The 17612-nt window shown below is 37.6% G+C and overlaps 1 protein-coding gene and 1 pseudogene across 3 annotated transcripts in view; both read right to left on the reverse strand.

The window, feature by feature from the left end:
• The window catches only part of GPM6B (glycoprotein M6B), a 173167-nt gene that overhangs the window by 138977 nt on the left and 16578 nt on the right, over positions 1-17612 (reverse strand). The gene's annotated exons all lie outside the window — the stretch shown is intronic.
• On the reverse strand, positions 1441-1557 carry LOC114022987 (annotated as a pseudogene).

Raw genomic sequence — 17612 nt, forward strand, 5'->3', positions numbered from 1 at the left:
ATTTCTTACAGCACAATAAATTTCATTACATTTATATGCCACAATTTTTTCAGCTGTTCACCGTGTTGGCTACTACAAAAAGTGCAGCGATGAATATTTTAGTATATATGGGATCTTTCCCTGTTTTTTGACCTCCTTGTGAGGTTATGCCTAGTAGTGATACTGCTGGCTGAACAGGTATGTAGAGCTTACAGATGCTTTTATTATCATTTATGACCAACTCCTCACTTGTGCGCAAGATTCACTTAGCATTATCCTATTCTAGGGAAATAATAACAGATTTTGCTCTTTCTTAGAGCGTCTTGTACGGTGCTTATTGGCATATGAATCAAAATCACAGTACAACATATTATTATTAAAAAAAAACAACCCTAAATCTGCCTACATCCTGAAAGTATGAGCAGGCAATACCCACACTAAATAAAATTTATTTTAAGTTATAAAAGTATCTTAAGATTTCAAAGGAAACCATAACATATGTAACCCATGCTATGATTTGGTTTAAATCATTATTAAGGAGTAGGATTCTGCCTCAATTTTCAGTCTGGCCTTTTGTAACATCAGCATGTCAACCATGTCCCAAACTTTGTGCTCCTAAAACCAGTTTTTAAGGGCTCCCTTAGGTTAAGCTTAAAGCTTATTCTAAATTCGCTGACCATTTTTATTGCTGAAATGAGACTGAAAGTTAGCAGAATGTTACAATGCAAAATACTAATTTTCCCAACTTGTATCATTATAATATTTTGGAGAGGGGGTGGGTGAATGAACTCTAAAGGCAAATAACACAGATATTCCAGTATATTCTGAAATTTATTCTGGTTTTTATCATGTTTACAACTTTTTTTAGAGAATTTTGTAGCATATGTAGTTCAAACTGCTTTTAAACTCCTTCTAATTTGAAACATGTCCCTTCTCTGCCAATACAAATTTCACAGCTATAAAGAAGAAAACGAGCAGCTCAGATAAAGAGCAAGTATAACATTTGTAATGTTACCAGAGACACTGATTGTGGGGGAGACGTGGTCCTACAATGCAGGAAATACAAGATAACCAAAGTTACTGCAACAGTTAACCTTTAGAAGAAACTTAAGGTGCAAACTTTATGTTAAGGAAATTCTCACTCTTCAGTCATGCTTTGATCAGAAAGAAATGAGACCATTTTAATGAATCAACCATTCAAAAGAGGCTCTACGTTTACTCCAGTGACCATATTTTGTTAAAATAATTTTTGGAGTTACTCATTTTTCTTTTTCCTAACCTTCCCCCTCCCAGAATTCCACAGTATAGGGGGAAAGTATAAAAAGAATGGAGAGAGAAAATAAGACAGGAAAAAAAAAAAGACACAGATGAGAGAAATCTAACCAGGAAGAGGGAAAAGAGGAGACAGAAATAGATTGGTGTTTACCATGAAGAGAAGATGATGTAGGGAGGACAAAGGAAAAAAATATTGAATGCTTTATGAATTTGTGTGTCATCCTGGTGCAGGGGCCATGCACGAGTTATTCTTTTGTGTTTTTTTGGTTTTTTTAGGCAATTGGGGTTAAGTGACTTGCCCAAGGTCACACAGCTAGTAAATGTCAAGTGTTTGGTCTGAGGCCGGATTTGAACTCAGATCCTCCTGACTTCAGGGCTGGTGCTCTATCCACTGGGTGCCCTAGCTACCCCACAAGTTATTCTTTCGAAAATGCTTTCATTTCAGGACCATTTTAGAACTGAATTCTGCAATGACCTGCAATAACCAAATCCAGCTTTTCTACCTAAGTCATCCCCATGTATCACCAATTATGAAGTACTATTTGTATGATGGCACAGAGTTGCTTGCATGTTGTCTTCCTCATTAGACTGTGAGCTCCTTGGAAAAAAAAAGGGACTGTCTTTTTTTCCTTTCCTTGTATTATTCCCAGCACTCAGTATGGTGCCTTGCACATAGGTGCTTAACAAATGCTTGTTGACTGACTTTATGATCTAGAATAATCAGAGAATTCAATATTCTGCAGAAAAATGAACGTTCTAGGTGACTTTTATGCATAAACTTTTTTTTTTTTAGGCAATTGGGGTTAAGTGACTTGCCCAGGGTCACACAGCTAGTAAGATACCTAAACTTTTTAAATTACCTTTTGGAAATCTCTCCAAAATATTTAAACATTGTTCTGAGTCTTAACTATAGGGTCTCCCTGAGTTCTTTTAAGTCCCAACTAAAATACTACCTTCCACAGGAATTCCAGTGCTTTCCCTCTTTTAATTATTTCCTATTTATCCTATAAATAGCTTGCTTTGTATATATTTGTTTCCAAGTTGTCCCACTATGAAATTGTAAGCTCCTTGAGGGCAAGAGTTGTCTTTTTTTTTTTTTATCATCCCCAGTGCTTACTAGAGTGCCTGGCACCTAACAGGCTCTTAATAAACATTCATTGAAGGAATGAGTAAAAGATAATAAATATGCTAGTGATAACAAGACTTTTTCTTTAAGACTCAGGGTTATCCTTCTGAATACCAATTTGCATCATTGTTCTATAGTACTAGCCCCAGCTGCAGATATGGATGGCATGGGTCATGAGTATGAAAAGTCACTGACATGTAGAGCTACCCGAGAACTGACTCCTTGAAAAAAAAGCTGTTAGCTGCTTCCCTTTTGGTTTTTTGCCACTGTTGTAAAGCTGAAGTGAAGGATATGCAGTTGCATGACTTTCAGGGCAATATAACATGCTTTCTGTAAAACTAATTACTGACTCCAAGTCTGAAGCAGCCTTCTTCCAAGTGACATTCTCATCCTCTAGAAAATCATTTTCACTGTTGTCAGAGCCCTTTTGAAAAGAATTCAAAACACAACCAATTATTTATTTTGGTTCCTTCTGCATCACCAATGTGGTGGCAGGCCTTTTGTAAGCTACCATGTACTCTTCTGTCTTCCTTGAATTTAAATTTGATCAAAGAATGGTGAGTATTTGATCATTTTGAAAAATTATATTGGTGTATTTAGCAATGGCTTTACTTTTTATATTTACCAATATAGCATCATTACAGGAATAGTATATTATAGTGGGGTGAATGTTAGATTCACACTTAGGAGAAATGGATCCAATCCTCGTCTCTGACACTTAATGTATAACCATGGACAAATCATTTGGCTTCTATGCCTCAGTTTCCTCATCTATAAATAAGAATGTTATTTTGCTACCCTACCTTACAGAGTTTCTTTCAGTGCTAGATATCAACCGCTTTATCAACACCAAATTCCTCAACACTCATGGGTTTCACATTCTTAATCTTGGTTATTCTCAGGTTGGCCATCAATAATTAAATGGGAATTCTTGGAGATTTGCAGCATACTGGGAAAATTGCAGCCAACATGCATATGAAATGAAAACTTTAAAAAACCTTAGTAAGTCATAAATGCAAAATACTGTACATCATTTACTATTTTATCATTTACTACCAAAGTGTACAAATATAAATTAATTATAAACAGTTAAGTTTTGTTAAAAGTTTCAGTGCCCTATAGAACCAGGGTCTATGCACTCCCTTTGTGAACACCTCTTCTTTGTCTCCCTACCATCGAGACTTAGTCATGTGGATCTTCTCCCTCAGTGATCACTGCATCTTGGCTTTTCATAGAGGGAAATCCATGAAGAAGTTACTGCAGCTATACTAGTGGCTACCATGTCTCTGCAGAGTGTGCATGATACTAATTTCTCTAACATAGAAACTACAACTTTTTATGGGTGTAATGTGTTGTTATACTTGTTTTGTGTGTTAAATATGATCAGAACTATTAAAAATAAAGGTTTGGAATGGGGCCAAGAGTTATTTGTGATTTTTCACATTTGTGGGGGTCCTATGCCCCTGCCCCTAACCCCCAAAATGTCAAGGGATGACTATATTTTTAGTACTTAATTATTAATTATAATAATAAACATCAGGTCATGACAGTTAATGAAAGGAATTCCAAAAATAAGTTCCATTAAAACTGTATACTTAAGATTATATAATAAGACTGAAATCTTCATGGCAGAGAAACTTCCTCAGGAAATTGCCTTTGAAAAATGTTTATTCTGAATACCAACCAGGGTCATAAATTAAGTTTATGCTGACAGACCAGATGAATTGTAGCAACTGCCTAGCTTTTCTGTCCTCAGGTAAGCCTATGTAAATTTTTGTAGCCACAAAAACTTGATGGACTAAAAGAACTGGAGGACTAAAAATCCTAGTACATATTGGCTTGCCTTTTAAATATAGACAAATGTGCAATACCACCAAAAACATTTGGGGGGGCAGGCAACGGGGTTAAGTGATTTGCCCAGGGTCACAGAGCTAGTGAGTGTTATGTGCCTGAGGCTGGATTTGAACTCAGGTCCTCCTGACTCCAGGGCTGGTGCTCTATCCACTGTACCACCTAGCACCCCACCACTAAAAACATTTTAAGATATTTTCTAGTCACCGAGATGGTCCACCACTAAAAACATTTCAAGATAAATTTTCTAGTCACCAAAAGGTATTGTTAGAGATGGTCTTGCAATGGTCATTAACTAGAACCTCTTTTTTTGAGGGGAGGGGCTAGGCAATGGGGTTAAGTGACTTGCCCGGGGTCACACAGCTAGTAAGTGTTATGTGTCTGAGGCTGGATTTGAACTCAGGTCCTCCTTTCTTCAGGGCCTGTGATCCATCCACTGCGCCACCTCGTTGCCCCCTAGAACTTCTTTCTTGAAGAAGGTAGTCTCTTACAGAAACCCTCAATCCAAAAACTTCATCTGCCAGGTACTGCGATTGATGGTGAAGCACAACAGCTGAAGGCTATGGCCAAGTTGAACTATTATCAGTTAAGGACAGGAAGAAGATCTGGAAAATAACCTTAAGAAAAGTCATAGGTAGGGCAGCTAGGTGATGCAATGGATAGAGCATCGGAGGACCTGAGTTCTAATTCGACCTCAGACCAAACATTTAACACTTACTAGCTGTATGACCCTGGGCAAGTCACTTAACCCCAACTGCCTAAATTTAAAAAAAATTGGCTCATGATAGGCAGGTATTAGGAGGAGGATTTCAGTTCACCATACAAAGGGAAGAGCCCCTCATAACCAGACTCCTTCCTACTTTTCCTGTATCCTTACATCTTAGTCTTTCCTTCTCCCCCTCCCTCCCACCCCACACATCCTGTGATGCAGTGACAATAGCATTGCTGTTCCTCACCCATAACACTCCATCTCTCAGCTCCATTAAGGGCATTTCATTCTCCCTTATCTGGAACTTTTTCCCTCATTATCTGCTGGCTTCCTTGGTTTGCTTCAAGTCCCAGCTAAAGTCCCACCTTAGGTGAGAAGTCTTTCCCAGTCCTTCTAAAGTATAGTGCCTTCCCTCTGATATTATCTCCAACTTGTTTGTACACAGCTCTTTGCACGTTGTCTCCCCCAGTAAGGCTGTGAGCTCCTTCAGAGTAGACACTATCTTTTGCTTTTATTTTTTTTAATATCCCTAGTACTTAGCAAAGTGCCTGGCATACAGGAAGTGCTTAATAAATGTTGACTGATTGGTAACAATTAATTTTGTCCAAAAATTAAATAGGATGCCTAAGAGGATGTGAGTTTCCCCCATCACTGGAGATGTTCAAGCAGAAACTAGATGATCAAGTTGGTTGAAATTCTGTAGAGATTTGTACATTGGTGCTGTATTGTATTTGACAGCTTCTAAGAATCTTTCCAATGCAATTTTTCTGATTCTAAGAAGGGAATTTAATGAAGGAAACCTCACCGGAGCAAAGGAAAGGAACATGGGAAAAGAGGAAAGAATAAGGGTTGTGTAGAGGCCTTTAACTACTAGAAATCTAGCAATAGTTCTTGGATCTTTATGTCATAGATCTAAAAGCCGGTAACTGCTGTGTGTGTGTGTGTGTGTGTGTGTGTGTGTGTGTGTGTGTGTGTGTTAAGGGAACATGATCGATGACTTTAAGGGAGGGTTATGACGTGGCTTAGATTTGTTTAGTTTGGTGACAAAGGGCAGAACCAATAGCAATGGGTAAGTGTAAGATTTTTAAAATGTACACCTATCGAATTTCATCTTATTAGATTCAGTACAGTATCACAGCCTGTCGGTATCTTTTTGGTCCCTGACACTGCCAAATTGGGTTTGCCATAAACTCACTCTCTTCTCCATCTCAAAATCTCTTGACATCATCCCTCATTCTCTTCTCTTTTTCTCCTAGTACCTGATGAGGAGGTGACTTTTCTCCTCACCAATGCCAAACCCTCTACATGCACTCATTCTTATCCTCTCCTAACTGTCCAGCAGATCATCCTCTTCAATTATCCCTTCTCTTTCTAATCTTCAATAGCTTTCTGTCCACAAGATTCTTCCCTAGTCTAAGAGCATGCTCAAGCCTCATCATCCTTTAAGAACAAAAACAAAAACAAAACTCACTAGAATCTAACATACCCTGAAGCTATTGTTCTTTTATCTCCCCTTTCTTTCTCAGGCCACAGTGCAAGATTCATGGCCTCCATTTGTTGTCTTCTCATTTCATTCTCAACCCTTTGCAGTCTGACTTACAAACCCATTGCTCAAGTGAAACTGTGTTCTAATTGCCAAACCTGGTGCTTTTTCCCTAATCTTTATATGGGGCAGTGTTGCAGTGGATAGAGCGCTAGGCATAGTGTCAGGAGGACTCATCTTCCTAAGTTCAAATCTGGCCTCAGACACATATTAGCTGTGTGACTCTGGACAATTCACTTAACCCTGTTTGCCTCAATTGCCTCATCTGTAAAATGAGCTGGAATCAATTGCATGACATGGGACATGCTGGCAAAGGACCATACAACATGGCATGCCTGCTGTGTTGTATTCTATGAGCAAAGCAAAACTGCAGTAACTCAAAAGAAACGTGAAATGCACAAATTTAGAGAAATCTCCACTCCAAATGTTCATGTGGACTATTTTGTGCCCGACCAGACGTAAATTGTTCCAAGCTCTTATTGGTCTGATCAGTCACAGTCAGCCACAGTCACTGACACACTCCAACATAATGATGTCATTTTGGTTCTCTTCAAGAATGAAGGACAATAACCAGAACCAAAAATGAGTTGGAGAAGGAAATGGCAAACCACTCCAGTATCTTTGCCAAATGGGTCACAAAAAGTTAGACATGACTAAAAAAATGACTGAACAACAAAAATATTTATTCTTCTCAGTCTTTCTTCCACATTTGACATAGTTGACCTTCTCTTCCTGGATAATCTCTTTTCTTTGGGTTTCTGTAATACTGTTCTCCTTTTCTTCATCTTCTTCCTGTTTAAGCACTCCTCAGTCTCCTTTGCTGGTTCATCCCCCATATCATTCCCCCTAACTATGGGTGTAACCAAAGGCTGTATCCAGGGTCACTTAATCTCTCTATATTCTCTCACTTGGTAACTTCATCAGCTTCCATAGTTTTAACTATTATCTCTATGCACATGGACTCTAGATATATCCTCCAGTCTTAGTCTCTCTCCTGAGCTCCATTTGCAAATCTCCAACTATCTAGAAGGCAATTCAAACTGGTTGACCTGTAGAATCTCAAAGTCAATATATCCAAAACAAAATTCATTATCTTGCCCTCCTGAACATACCTACCCTCTTCTCAATGTTCCTACTCTGCCAAGGCATTGCAATTCCTCTGGTCACAGTTTTACAACCTCAACATCACCCTCTACTCATTTTTGCCTATCCCATTTATCCAATCAAATGACCAAACCTTGTTGTTTTTGCTTTCTCAACATCTCTTGTATCTGCTCCCTTTTCTCAACTAACAGAGCCAAATTATGAATTCAGACCCACACCACCTTTTATCTAAACTATTATAATATCCTTTATATTGGTCTTTGCTGCCTCAAGACTCTCTCCACTTCAGTCCATCGCCTATGAATTTATCCAAGAGATTTTCCAAACCACAGGTTCACTTCCCTACTCAAAAAAATGGCATTTTACTTCCTGTTACCTCTGAGGTTGAATATAAACTCCTCTTTTTGGCTTTTAAATTTAGCCCTTTACAAAACCTGATCCTAACGTATCTTTCCAAATTCATTTTACATTATTTCCCTTCCCTCACTCTAGGGCTGAGACAAATCAGACTTCTTTTATTTCTCACACATGATATTCCAGGTCCCATCTCTTTGCCTGTAATCTCCCATGCTCAGAATGCATTTACTCCTCACCTCTGCTTCTTAAAATCCTTTTTTTCCTTCACAGCTCAGATGCCACCTACTTTCCAATTCCCCCTGATGTCAGCACTCTCCTTCCTCCAATTATCTTGTATTTATTTTGCATATATTTAAATGTTTTATGTTTTGTTGTCTTTGTACTTTGAGGGCCTAGTCCAGTGCCTGATGTATAGCAGGTGCTTAGTAAATGTTTATTGATTGATTAGCTGTCTTTCTCAGCTTTGAGCCATCTGCAAATCTGATGCACAGGCCATCAATGCTTTTATCTCAATCACTGACAAAAATGTTAAAAAAAAAAAAAAGCACTGATCCCTTGGGCACTCCTGGGAGCCCTCTTGGCAGAGCTAATAGTGAACTATTAAGACTACTCTTTGAATCCTATCATTCAACCAATTCTCAGTGCAATTAATTGTATTATTGGCTTATCTGCTCTCTATCTTTTTCACAAAAATAATATGAGGTACTTTATCAGCCATTTTGTTACAATTTATGCAAACTATGTAGAACATGATTAATAAAACAAGAAACATTTACTAAGTACCTACTATGTGTCAGACATTGTGCTAAGCACTGGGGTTATAAAAAGAGGCAAAAAATATAGTCCCTGCCCTCAAGGAGCTTACAATCTAGAGGGGAAAACAACATGTAAAACAAATATATGCAAAGCAAGTTACATACAGGATAAATAGGGAATCATTAACAGAGTGAAGGCACTAGACTTAAGAGGTTTTGGGGAAGGCTTCCTGCAAAAGATTTTAATTGGGACTTTAAGGAAGCCAGGGAAGTGAGTAGGAGGAATTGAAGATGGAGAACATTCCTGACGGGGGGGAGCCAGAGGAAATGTCCAGAGCCAAGAGACAGAGTGTCTTGTTCATGGAACAGCTAGGAATGTCACTCTATCAAAGAGTATGTGGTGGGAGCAAGTCATAAAAAGACTGGAAAGAAATGGAGTGGGTGGCAGGTAGGAAACTGTTGGGCAGACTAGACTTAAAAAACAAACAAACAAACAAATAAACAGGGTTTTTTTTCCCAGACTACAACAACTTCATCAGCATTTTATATTTAATTTTCTGTATATTTGTTGTATCTCTCTAGTAGAATGAAAACTCCATGAGGGCATACATTATTCTCTGGTTTTCATTGTAACCCCATATCTTACACAGGAATCTGAATTTTTCTTATTGTTCACGCATATCAGTAAAAAAAATTTTGAGCAAGTACCCCCAATTTGCTTGTTTATAAATTATTTACATTTACTACTGGACTGATAATTTTGTACATAAAATGACAAGAAGTAGAAATTAAAAGTGTGATAATGATGAAATCATTGTTTTGAAAATGATATATTAATGGCTGAAAAACCTTTATACTTTCACTAAATCATTCGTAACAAAACTTTAGTGATAACAATGTTTTTAATAAGCATCATTATTTTTTAAAATCTTCATTTTACACTATGATACTTGTGATACTGAGTTCAAAAGATATATATAGCTTACAAAGACCCATAGATCCAAGTATAAGACATGTATCATTGGTTGTGCTTGTTAAATCACAATACTCATTTGTCAATCCCACACACCCATTATGCAATATTTTGGTGAAATTTGGCTAATAAATTACTATCTACTTTGAAGTAAAAAAAAAAAAAAGACTGGAAAGATCAAAGGGGGATAGGTTATGAAAGGCTTAGGAAGCTAAATAGAGCATTTTATATTTGATCCTGGAGGCTACAGGAAACAACTGGCATTTATTGAATAAGGGAGTGATATGGTCAAACCTATGCTTTAGGAAAATTATTTTGGTGGCTGAATGGAGGATGGATTGGAGTGGGGAAAGACTCGAGGCAGACAGAACTACTAGTATGCCATTGTAATAGTCTAAGCATGAGGTGACAATGGTCTATTCTAAGGGTGGAGAACCTGAGGTCTTGAACATGTGGCCCTCTAGGTCCTCAAGTGCCCTCTAGGTCCTTTGACTGAATCCAAACTTCACAAAACAAATCCCCTTAATAAAAGGATTTGTTCTGTAAAATTTGGACTCAGTCAAAAGGCCACACCCAAGGACCTAGAAGGCCACATGTGGCCTCAAGGCCACAGGTTCCCCATCCCTGGTCTATACCATCATGGTAGCAGGATAAGAGGAGAGAAGGGAGCATATTGGAGAGATGTTACAAAGGTGAAATCTACATGCTTTAGCAAAAGATTAGATATGAGGGGTGAGAAATAGTGAGGAGTCAAAGATAATTTAATTGTTGTGATCCCAAGAGACTGGGAGGATGGTATTGCCCTCTACTGTAATAGGAAAGGTAAAAGGTGGGAAGAGTTTAGGGGGAAGGATAATGAGTTTGTGACATGTTTAGTTTAAGATGTCTACTGAATATCCAGTTAGAGATGTCTAAAAGGCAGTTGGAGAAGTGAGATTAGAGATCAGGAGAAAGATTGGGATGAGATAGGTTTATTTGAGAATCGTCATCATAAAGATGATAACTAAACCCATGGGAGTTGATGAGATTGCCAAATGAAGTAGTATAGGTGGAGAAGAGAAGGGAGCTTTCCACAGAACCCTGAAGGATACTTATGGTTAGAAGATATTATCTCAATGAAGATCTGGCAAAAGAGATTGAGAAGGAGCAGTCAGACAGGTAGGAGGAGAACCAGGAGAAAGTGTTGAACCAAAACTCTGAAAGAAGAGAGTATCAAGGAGAAGGTGGTTAAAGGCTATAAAGAGGTCAAGAAGAATAAGGATTGAGAAAATGCCATTGGATTTGACAACTAAGAGATCATTAGTTTAGTAACCTTGAAGAGAGTAGTTTTGGTGGAATGATAAGGTCAGAAGCCATATTGAAAGGGGTTAGGAAGAGGAGGAGAAGAGAGAAAGTGCAGTCACCTATTGTAGTTTTTTTTTTTCCCAAGGAGATTAGCTACAAATGCAGAAGAGATAAAGGGGTGGGGATGGGAGGGAAGATGGAAGAGACAATCCTTAGATTAGTTGTTCAGTTTTTTTTTTCAGTTTTGTCCAACTCTTCATGACCCCATTTAGGGTTTTCTTGACAAAGCTACTGGCCGGGTTTGCCATTTCCTTCTCCAGCTCATTTTACAGATGAGGAAACTGAGGCAAATAGGGTTAAATGACTTGCCCAGGGTCACACAGCTAGTAAGTGTCTGAGGCCAGATTTGAACTCAGGAAGATGAGTCTTCTTGACTTCATGCCTGGCACTCTATCCACTGCAACACCTACCTGTCCCTATAATAATAACCCTGTTAAAAACAAAAGAAACAAGGGTAGACTTACATGATGTTTGGTTTGGTTTTGTTTTTGATAATCTCTGCTTCCTTTTCTGCATATATACTAACCATCTTTTTAATTACATTCTAGAATCTCCTTATGAATCCAAGTTGAGCTCACTGGCCTATAGGTTTCAGACTCTGTTCTCTTCTCTTAAAAAAATAAAGGACAAAGATCTGGGTTTCAGTCCGTGCCCTGACAGTTACTACACCATCCAAAGTATTCTCAACCTTTTTCCTCTTACTATCTATGGGAAAACCTCCTTGGTCAAAGTAAGCAAAAACTTCTAAATAGCCCCAGGCAGAGTAGTATGGTGCTACGACTACTGGATTCTGAATCAGGTCTGGGTTCAAATCCTAGTTACTTCCTTGAGAGTTGGAAGACCCTGGGTAGTTTTCTTCTCTTGGAACCACTTCTCTTGGCCTCAGTTTTTCATCTATTAAATAATGGGGGGGGGTGTTTTGAACTCTTTGGCTTCTAATATCTCTTCCAAATCTAAATCTATGATCCTATAACCTCTAATCGCCTAAAAACAAAACAAGATGCCTCAGGAGTTGTCAAGTTCTTTGTCACTGAAAGTCTTCAAGCAGAAGGATGTTGTAAGGAGACAAAAATCATAATTCAGTTATGAGTTAGACTAGATGACCTTGAAAGCCCTAAAACTATGTGATTCTAGTACACCTCTTTTAGAGCTTTGGGTCTGCAGTCAGGAAGACCTGAGTTCAAATCCAGTCTCAGATATTTACTAGCTATGTGACCTTGGCCAAGTATTTTAACCTCTTTCTGCCTCAGTTTCCTCAATTGTAATATGGAGATAATAACACCTACCTCCCAGTGTTGTTGTGAGAAACAAATGAGATGATATTTATTAGACGCTTAACACAGTGGCTGGAATGTAGTAGATGCTTAATGAATGTTTGTTTCTTTCCTTTCTTCTTCATTTTGCTGGGATTATCTAAGGGTAAGCTGAAATATTGTACAGGTAATACATTCCTAGAAACTCTCCCTGCCTGAAAACTTCAACTTACAGTGATCACAAGGCTTAAAGAAAAAGAAAGAAAAGCTTTCCCTTTCTCCCAAAAAAGACTAGAGAATCATATATTAAAAATATTTGTAGTAACTCTTTTTGTGGTGGCTAAGAATTGGAAACTCAGAGGATGGACATCAGTTAGGGAATGGCTGAACAAGCAATATGATGGAATCCTATTGTGCTATAAGAAATAATGAAGGGTATGGTTTCAGAAAAACCTGGGAAGACTTCTATGAACTGATGCAAGGTGAAGTCAACAAAACCAGGAGAACAATTTATACAATAACAGCAACATTGTAAAGATAACCAACTTTGAAAATTTTAGTAACTCTAATCCACACAATGACCAACTGCATTTCCAAAGGTGTCATGATAAAACATGCTATCCAACTCCAGAGAGAGAACTGATGCACTCAAGAGTATAGATTGAAATTTTCTTCTCTTTCTTTCTCCTGTTTTTTTTAAACATTGCTAATATGGATATTTGTTTTGCATGAATCTACGTATTTGTAATGGGTTTTATTTTTCTTGCATTTTTAATGGATGGGGGAGTGGGAGGGACAGAATTTGGGACAAAATAAAATAAAATTGAAATGGCGGGGAGGGGTTGGGTGGGAAGCTGGAGATCCTTTCTCAGGTAGGGAGAATATTGAGCAAAGGGTTAGACTTGTATTCTCAGCCCACAAGGCAGTGTCTGTTACCCTTTCCCTCTGGGCCACATGGCTTTGTTCCTTAAGAAGCACACTGGGTTCTGTGGAAAACAAAGAGCTCTCAGAATAGACAGTGGTATGACTTCTGGAGAAAGCCATCTCTGCATTCAATATTCCCAAGCTTGTTCTCATTCATTTAAATATATCTATTAATACAATGTATCTTCTAAGTCAGTCCTATTTCAGTTCTTTACAAGGAATGGCATGCTTTTTAGTTTCTTTGGCCAAAATTCAATGAAAAGATGATTCAATTCAATTCAATGAGCATTTATTAGTAAGTACAAGACCCTATGTTTGGAAAGGGAAGGCAAGATAGGTTGAGGGAAGTAGTGGCAGCAAGGTTTTAAAGTAAATGAGGAGGAGCATGTAGTGAGTCACTAGTGGAGAGTTCAAATGATTCACTCTTGTGGCTTTGAAATGAATTTTTTTATTTCATTTCTTAATTAACAGGAAAACTTGTTTACTCCAACAGGAAAATTGCCAAAAGAGGAGTATCAAGTAAGTTCAGTCAAAGAATGATATTCACAGAGGGGGAATGGATAAAAGAGTAATTCAAACACAGCTTACTTTCAAAACTGAAAAACTGGCAAGCCCTCAATTAAAAATGCATGTCTTTTCCAAGTTTTAAACATGGAGCTGTAATGACCATTACATACTTGGCCAAAGCCCAAAGGCTACTGGAAACATCAAGTTGTAGTGCTTTGGATCTGTCTTCACAATTTCCTAAAGACTTCTTTGATATCAGGATACAATGAAAGGAGCACTGGCCCTAGAATCAAAGGACCTGAATTCAGATCCTTACACTGACTCTTCACTACCTGTATAACCTCAAGCAATTCATTGAAATGCCCTGAATAGTTTTAGCACATGTAAAATGAAGGGACTGTAATAGACAGCGTCCGGGTGTATGATTCTATGGCACAGCCATAACAAGGCTGTAAAGACGGGTTGGGGGTAAGTTGTGAGAAAAAAAAATAGCCAGAGTCTATATTTGATTCTAAAGGGAAGAGGGAGTAACTGAGTCTAACGCATAGGAGAGTGACATGGTCAGATCTGCACTTTATGCAGATCATGTTGGCAGTTGTGTGAAGGATTTCCTACAGTGGGGAGAAATGAGGCAGCAACACCAAATGATGGGGGGAGATTAGATAGTCTCTGGGGCCCCTTCCAGCTCTGGATCCTATGATTTATGTCATAGAATCATGAGGCAACCTCAGAGGCCATGAAGCCCAATTTCTTATTTATAAATGAGGAAACTGAGACCCAGAAGGTTTAAAAGAATTTACCAAGATCACACTGGTGGTAAGCAAAATTGGGATTTCAACCCAGGTCTGACTAAATTTAGTGTTCTATTACATCACATGATACACAAACATATCTACATAAACAGTAATGTCCAGAGTTTAACTTCCAAAACCTTCAGGTAACCCTGAACCAATAACTCAGAAGTAAAGAAAACACAAAAACCTCTAAGTGGTAAATAGTTATCACAAAGCCCATGAATTTTACTTCTTAAACAGAAGAGTAGAACCACTTTCAGGCCTCACCTAGACAACTATATGTGAAATTAAGCTGCAAATTAGAAGTAGAAAGACATGAACAACAGCAAAAAGTAACAGATGACAGCAGAAAGAGGTGACAGAAGAATCCCTTCTGGCTTAAATTCCCTGCCCCCACAACTGCAAAAAATGTCTGATTCATGAAAAAGCCTTCCTACAAAACAACCCCTGAAGGCATAAAATTTCAAGAACAAGGCAATATTTGGTGTTAACGGTATCTCTTATTCACCAACAAAATATTTAATATACTTCAGCATGCCAATTAAAGCAGGCACAAATATATTTTAAAATAACAACAAAAAGTTTTGGTGCTTAAGGAAGTAATGATCAGCCACTGAAAAATTTTACTTACATGGGACAATTCATTCCTCAACAATTCTAGACAAATGAAGTATGATTTTTTTATATGTTGCAAGTGACTAACAATTTCATAGTGAGAATAATATAGCCAACTTTGAATTATTGATGAGTATATGTATCATGGTGAATCTTACTTCCAAATTTGTTCATGACCAAGCTTTTTTAATGTGGCTTCTCTATGTAAAGTAAATGAAGAGAATTGAAAGGCCAAGAAATCTTTTTTCAAAAGCTCATAACATCTTCCTTTCTGTTATGAAAAATTTGTGAGGAGGCAAACCTTTCATCAGTCAGAGACCGAAAATCTATTACCAATATTGACTGGGTAGCAAAGAAAGATTAGGCAGTCCATTGGCTTTCCTGTAAGAAATGAATATGATGAGGGGCAGCTAGATGATGCAGTAGATAAAGCACTGGCGGAGGACCTGAGTTCAAATCTGGTCTTAGACCAGACACTTGACACTTACTAGCTGCGTGACCCTGGACAAGTCACTTAACCCTGATTGCCTCATCCCCCCCCAAAAAAATTCAAATGAATATGATGAATAAAGAGAAGCATAGAAAGACTTACAGGAACTAACACACAGTGAAGTAAGTAGAGCCAAGAAAACTATGCACAGTGACTGCAATAATGTAAAATGGAAAGAATAGCAGCCACCAATCAACCAGAAGCGAGTGTGGCAAAATTACAAAAAACAAATCATGGCCCCAAAGAAAAGATATGAGAAGTCACGTCCCATGCCTTTCCACCACCCACCAATTCATTCTATAAGTAGGGGGTCTATGGATGTGGGATACTGCACATATTCTCAGATTTTTCTCCTCATTCAGTTCTGCTAATTGTTTTTTCTCTTCTTCCTTTTTTTCTTCTTTTAAACATTTTCTCTGTTATATGAAATGGCTCTCTGAGAGGAGGAGAGGCACAGGGGAAATTTAGATAATAGAATATAAAATATAAAAAGACATAAATAAAATTTATTTTTAAGAAGATAATTCTTAGAACTCTAGACATCTATATTCAAATATAATACTTTCTGAAATAAGATACAGATCCAGTCACTGTTTTAAATGAAAAAAGACAAAGCTGAAAGTTGGTAATTAATCTAAGGTGAATAATTACTAACTAAATAAAATTCCAAGAAAAAAAGAGTACAGGAATTCTCACTTACAATCTTTCCCTCCAACAGCTAGGTGAATACTATTCAAAGTAATATTTTACCCCCTCATTTTGGCTAAATTGAACTGATAATACTAGATTGCTTTTAAAAGGTATGTCAGACATAGCCATGATCTACAACTCATACTTTCTGAATACAGCCATGCTTTGCCACCCATAGAATTCCATTAGACTACAATATGAGGGAGGGAAAAAGTGTTGTGTCACTCTATTAGTGAATAACTGTGGATGTCATCAGCATCATAAAACATACAGATGTAAATTACCTAATTTATAAGAAGCTAACAGCATGAAGGCCTAAATCAGTAGAAAAGACAAGACAACATTTTTTGTTTTCATCTAAACTTTGGGAATACTTGACATTTGCTAATTATTAAGAAATGATTCTGATTTCATAGGCCTAGGCTAAAGAAATGGTAAGCAGTTTAACTTCATTAATGATATTGAAAATGTGCTTCTACGGTTAACTGCCTAACCACCCCAGAGGAACCACACATAAAACAATTCATGGAATAAAACTGTATGATGTTTAAAAAATTCAAAAGACATAATTTCTTGGTTATTAGTCATTTTATTAACAATGGTAGCATTTTGAATGCCAAAGACCCTCATGGTAGTGGGCTCAAGACTTATGAGTTCCAGGGGCTGGCAATCAACTCTGATTGGTAAACAAGTAATGAGAGGGAATGAATATTACAATGCGGGACAGGACCTATTTTAACGAACTTTGATTACATCATTTACTTCTAAATTACCTCCAGCCTTGGGCTATCTAATAAAAGAATTTATTCCTCACCCAAACCTGAGTATACCACAATACCATTAAATTCCATGTAAGGTTGAATGGGGTATGACCAAGATCGAGGGGAGTTACTTCAATGAACTTTGAATTGGAAAAGGAGAAACTCTGGATTTTCCCAAATCACTGATTATTACTAATCATTTCTCTCAATTGAATAAGTTTCCCTTCTTGGCAAATATCAGCTACCTAAAGGTACTATATCAGTTTATAGGTATAACAGTAAAAGAAAACCTGAGGGACAAAGTCAGAAATCCCACATCAAATAAATCCCAAATGGTTTATACCTAATGAAATGCAGAACACTTTGTAAAGTTTTGTAAGTATCATTCACATCAGTTATTATTACTGTTGCTATTAATATTATTCCCCTGATGCACTTACATATTTGTCCATTGCCCATTAGTGACCTGACAGAAAGCCTGGCTACAGGGACTTAAAACTGAACTGATTAGGAGTCCTGCCGGTGTAATATCCATTTGAAATAAAGCTGCTGCCACATTCTC

This window comes from Vombatus ursinus, unplaced genomic scaffold (assembly GCF_900497805.2).
Source record: "Vombatus ursinus unplaced genomic scaffold, bare-nosed wombat genome assembly UNPS02014814.1, whole genome shotgun sequence".
Lineage (NCBI taxonomy): Eukaryota > Metazoa > Chordata > Mammalia > Diprotodontia > Vombatidae > Vombatus > Vombatus ursinus.